This window comes from Salvelinus sp. IW2-2015, linkage group LG11, assembly GCF_002910315.2.
Source record: "Salvelinus sp. IW2-2015 linkage group LG11, ASM291031v2, whole genome shotgun sequence".
NCBI lineage: Eukaryota > Metazoa > Chordata > Actinopteri > Salmoniformes > Salmonidae > Salvelinus > Salvelinus sp. IW2-2015.
The window spans coordinates 7,840,125-7,846,914 of NC_036851.1; positions in this window are offsets into that span (position 1 = coordinate 7,840,125).

Here is a 6,790-nt window from a genome sequence, read left to right on the forward strand (position 1 = left end):
CTAACACTCACACCTCACAGGGCCCAACACACTCAAGTACACACACTCACAGGGCCCTAACACACTCACTCACATTGTTACTCCAACACCCACACACACACATTGTTACTCCAACCACCCACACACACACATGTTACTCCAACACCCACACACACACTTGTTACTCCACACGCCAACACACCACACAGTTCTTCCCCAAACACTGTACTCCACACCACACACACACATTGTTACTGCACACCACACCACCCACACACACATTTACTCCAAACACCCAACCATACACATTGTTACTCCAACACCCACACACCACACTCACATTGTTACTCCAACACCCACAACACACACACACACACATTTGTTACTCACCACACACCACACAACCCACACACACATTGTTTACTCCAACACCCAACCACACACACACATTTGTACTTCCAAACCCCCAACACACACACATTGTTACTGCCACACCCACACACACACACAACACACATTGTTACTCAACCCACACACACCATCGTTACTCCAACACCCACACACACACACATTGTTACTCCAATACCCACCCACACACACACATTGTTACTCCAACACCCACACACACACATTGTTACTCCAACACCAACACACACACACATTGTTACTCCAAACACCACACAACACACACATTGTTACTCCAAACCCCACACACACACACACACACACACATTGTTACTCCAACACCACACACAACACACACTGTTTACTCCAACACCCACACACACACATTGTTCTCCAACACCACACACACACACATTTCATCCACACCACACACACACATTGTACTCCAACACACACACACACACACTTGTTACTCCAACACACACACACACACACATTGTTACTCCAACACCCACACACACACATTTGTACTCCAACACCCACACACACACACATGTTACTCCAACACCCACACACACACACAGTGTTACTCCAACACCCACACACACACATTGTTACTCAACACCCACCCACACACACACATTGTTACTCCAACACCCAACACACACATTGTTACTCCAACACCAACACACACTCACATTGTTACTCCAACACCACACACTCACATTGTACTCCAACACCCACACACCACTTGTTACTCAACACCCAACACACACACATTGTACTCCAACACCCACACACACACACATGTTACTCCAACACCCACACCACACCACACTTGTTACTCCCAACACCCACACACACACTCACATTGTTACTCCAACACCCATGCACACACATCACATTGTTACTCAACACCCACACATTGTTACTCCAACACCCACACACACACTCACATTTTACTCCAACACCCACCAACACACATTGTACTCCAACACCCCACATGTGTTACTCCCACAGACACACAACACACATTGTTACTCCAACACACACAACACACACATTGTTACTCCAAACACACACACATACATTGTTACTCCAACAACACACACACACATTGTTACTCAACACACACACACACACATTGTTACTCCAACACACACACAACACACACACACACATTGTTACTCCAACACACACACACACACACACACACACACACATTGTTACTCCAACACCCACACACACACATGTTACTCCAACACACACACACACACATGTTACTCCAACACACACACACACACACATTGTTACTCCAACACCCACACATTGTTACTCCAACACACACACACACATTGTTACTCCAACACACACACACACCACACAAAAACACACACACACATTTACTCCAACACACCCACACACACACCACATTGTTACTCCAACACCCACACAACACACATCCATTGTTACTCCAACACCCACACACACACTCACATTGTTACTCCAAACACCCACACACACAACTCACATTGTTACTCCCAACACCCACACACACACACATTGTTACTCCAACACCCACACACACACATTGTTACTCCAACACCCACACACACACCTTGTTACTCCAACACCCACACACACACACACACATTGTACTCCAACACCACACCACACACCCAAGCTGCTGCTCCTGTGTTGATCTTACATTCCTGTTGCCTAGTCCCCTTCCCCCTATATTGGACAGTTGAAGTCGGAAGTTTACATACACCTTCGCCAAATACATTTAAACTCGATTTTTCACCAATTCCTGACATTTAATCCAAGTAAAAATTCCCTGTCTTAGAGTCAGTTAGGATCCCACTTTATTTTAAGAATGTGAAATGTCAGAATAATAGTAGAGAGAATTATTTATTTCAGCTTTTATTTATTTCATCACTTCCCAGTGGGTCAAAAGTTTACATACACTCAATTAGTATTTGGTAGCATTGCCTTTAAATGTTTAACTTGGGTCAAACGTTTCAGGAAACCTTCCACAAGCTTCCCACAATAAGTTGGGTGAATTTTAGTCCATTCCTCCTGACAGAGCTGGTGTAACTGAGTCAGGTTTGTAGGCCTCCTTGCTCGCACACGCTTTTTCATTTCTGCCCACAAATTTTCTATAGGATTGAGGTCGGGCTTGTGTGATGGCCACTCCAATACCTTGACTTTGTTGTCCTTAAGCCATTTTGCCACAACTTTGGAAGTATGCTTGGGTCATTGTCCATTTGGAAGACCCATTTGCGACCAAGCTTTAACTTCCTGACTGATGTCTTCAGATGTTGCTTAAATATATCCACATAATTTTCCTGCCTCATGATGCCATCTATTTTGTGAAGTGCACACAGTCCCTCCTGCAGCAAAGCACCCCCACAACATGATGCTGCCACCCCCGTGCTTCACGGCTGGGATGGTGTTCTTCAGCTTGCAAGCGTCCCCCTTTTTCCTCCAGACATAACGATGGTCATCATCGCCAAACAGTTCTATTTTTGTTTCATCAGACCAGAGGACATTTCTCCAAAAAGTACGATCTTTGTCCCCATGCAGTTGCAAACCAGTCTGGCTTTTTTATGGTGGTTGTGGAGCAGTGGCTTCTTCCTTGCTGAGCGACCTTTCAGGTTATGTCGATATAGGACTCGTTTTACTGTGGATATAGATACTTTGGTACCTGTTTCCTCCAGCATCTTCAAAAGGTAATTTGCTGTTGTTCTGGGATTGATTTGCACTTTTCTCACCAAAGTACGTTCATCTCTAGGAGACAGAACACGTCTCCTTCCTGAGCGGTATGACGGCTGTGTGGTCCCATGGTGTTTATACTGCGTACTATTGTTTGTACAGATGAACGTGTACTTCAGGCGTTTGGGAAATTGCTCCCAAGGATGAACCAGACTTGTGGAGGTCTACAATTGTTTTTCTGAGGTCTTGGCTGATTTCTTTTGATATTCCCATGATGTCAAGCAAAAGAGGCACTGAGTTTGAAGGTAGGCCTTGAAATACATCCACAGGTACACCTCCAATTGACTCAAATGATGTCAATTAGCCTATCAGAAGCTTCTAAAGCCATGACATAATTTTTCTGGAATTTTCCAAGCTGTTTAAAGGCACAGTCAACTTAGTGTATGTAAACTTCTGACCACTGGAATTGTGATACAGTGAATTATAAGTGAAATAATCGGACTGTAAACAATTGTTAGAAAAATTACTTGTCATGCACAAAGTAGATGTCCTAACCAAGTTGCCAAAACTATAGTTTGTTAACAAGGAATTTGTGGAGTGGTTGAACAAACGAGTTTTAATGACTCCAACCTAAGTGTATGTAAACTTCTGACTTCAACTGTATCTACCTCTATCACTCCAGTATCCATGCACATTGTAAATATGGTATTGGGAACTGACCCTGTATTAGCTTACTTACTTTATCATGTTCTTCTTACTTCTATTTATTGTGTTTTTGTTCTACCTTGTTATTTTTAGTATTACATTGATATCAATTACTGCATTGTTGGGTTAGAGCTTGCAGGAAAGGCATTTCACTGTACTTGTGCACGTGACATAAAAAAAACTTGAACTAAAGCTCCACTCCACATTTAATTCTAAACGCCTACTGCTTGCTTAATCCATTTTCCCCACTATAAAAATAATGTTTCTTTGCAGACAAGGATTGTCCTGATCTCTCTCTTCGACACAGGATAATTAAATGGAAACTCACCATAGCAGGCAACTGTCACATCTATTTTCTATGCAAATGTTCTAAATCTCAGCAAAAAAAATAGTTTATGAAAACATAGCTATTAAGGTGAAGTATTACAGGTGAAATGGTACCACAGGTCACCGGGGGGGGGGGGGCTGTAGTGTAAGGGACTCTGTACCATGTTGGAATGAAGCCATTTACTTTAACTTACAAAGTATTGTATCAAAAACTTGGGATTTCTCCTGAGACTAGCCCTCTCCTATCAAATGACATCAAACACAAGATTCTCTTGATTGTCAACACAGAACATTGGTTCACTGACTACAGCAATGTATATAAAATCTGTTTGGAGATGGACAACGCATTGCCGTAACATTGTCCTAAATACTAAAGCTTTAACCCTCTATAGAGCGTCCTCCACCAGTCTGGCAGGGGACATCAAGAGACAGACTGAATACACAGCACAGACTGACTGGTCTACATTGTAACAATCAAAAAACTCTTAATTTAAACTTCATATATTCTTAAGGAAATATAATGCAAATACTGTGAAATAAAATGTCATATTTCAATTGTGTGCAAGCAGACTCTAACAAGTACACTTTAAATCTTAAATAGCATTTACATATATGATTGATTTGCAATTATTAACTGACAAATATTATAATAATCAGAATGACATAGGTAATATTACAAATTCTATCAAATATGGAAGCTTTAAAAAAGAAACAATGAAGCCGACTGGTCTGGGCAGCAGAGAGAGGTCTGGGCAGCAGAGAGAGGTCTGGGGTCAGGTGACAAGGTTAAAGTAGCTCTCTACAGAGCAGTCTCTTTCAGGTCATTGAGATTTGGAATGCGTGAGCGTGAGGGCCGTCCGAACCCATGTCCATTCTGGCCCCCCTTGCCTTCCCTCCCTCCATGTTGCTCGGGGTAAGGGTTTCCCTCAGCTCTGCCCAGGGCCGAGGTGTGCCAGCTGGACTCCATCTGACCAGGGAGGGGGTAGGCGGCCTGCCTGCTCTTCAGCAGGGGGGTGCTGGAGCCTGCGTGGCTCCGACTGGGACCCTCACTGAAACCCGCTTTAGCCGAGGTGGAGTTGGGCTGGGGCTGGAAGCGCATATCAGATGGGGCCGTTTGATTGGAGGTGGAGGAGGAGGAGGAGAGGTGAAGGAGCTTCCGTAGAGACTTGAGAGGCTGGCTCTGAGGGGTAAGAATACGCAATATAACAAACATATCTGTACAATATATGATACAGTGTAGTTATTTGTCTGTTATGTTTTAGCAACAGATGTTGCCTCAGTATAGTTGTGAAATGCTAGGGTTAGCTGGAGCTCTTGAAATAACTGTTCTGACTAAATACAGTTGAAGTCGGAAGTTTACATACACCTTAGCCAAATACATTTAAACTCAGTTTTTCACAATTCCTGACATTTAATCCAAGTAAAAATTCCCTGTCTTAGGTCAGTTAGGATCACCACTTTATTTTAAGAATGTGAAATGTCGTCTGAATAATATTAGAGAGAATGATTTATTTCAGCTTTCATTTCTTTCATCATTTCCCAGTGGGTCAGAGCTTACATAGACTCAATTAGTATTTGGTAGCATTGCCTTTAAATTGTTTAACTTGGGTCAAACGTTTCAGGAAACCTTCCACAAGCTTCCACAATAAGTTGGGTGAATTTTGGCCCATTCGCCTGACAGAGCTGGTGTAACCGAGTCAGATTTTAGCATCCTTGCTCGCACACGCTTTTTCAGTTCTGCCCACACATTTTCTATAGGATTGAGGTCAGTGCTTTGTGATGGCCACTCCAATACCTTAACTTTGTGTCCTTAAGCCATTTTTGCACAACTTTGGAAGTATGCTTGGGTCATTGTCCATTTGGAAGACCCATTTGCGACCAAGCTTTAACTTCCTGACTGATGTCTTCAGATGTTGCTTCAAATATATCCACATAATTTTCCTGCCTCATGATGTCATCTATTTTGTGAGTGCACCAGTCCCTCCTGCAGCAAAGCACCCCACACATGATGCTGCCACCCCCGGGCTTCACGGTTGGGATGTGTCACGCCCTGACCTTAGTTATCTTTGTTTTCTTTATTATTTTGGTTAGGTCAGGGTGTGACGAGGGTGGTATGTGTGTTTTTGTCTTGTCTAGGGTTTTGGTATGTCTAGGTGTGTGTGTGTAGTCTGGGCATTATGTAGGTCTATGGTGGCCTAGATTGGTTCCCAATCAGAGCAGCTGTTTATCGTTGTCTCTGATTGGGATCCTATTTAGGTTGCCATTTTCCAGTTTGGTTTGTGGGTTATTGTCTATGTGATGTTGCATGTCGGCACTCGTTTATATTTAGCTTCACGTTCGATTTGTTATTTTGATTAGTTTGTTTATTGTTCTTCGTTATCATTAAAGAAGATGTATTCACATCACGCTCCGCTTTGGTCTCCTTCCTACGACGAACGTGACAGGATGGTATTCTTCGGCTTGCCAACCCCCCCTTTTTCCTCCAAACATACAATGGTCATTATTGCCAAACAGTTCTATTTTTGTTTCATCAGACCAGAGACATTTCTCCAAAAAGTAGATCTTTGTCCCCATGTGCAGTTGCAAACCATGGTCTGCTTTTTTTTAATGGCGGTTTTGGAGCAGTGGCTTCTTCCTTGCTGAGCCTTTCAGGTTATGT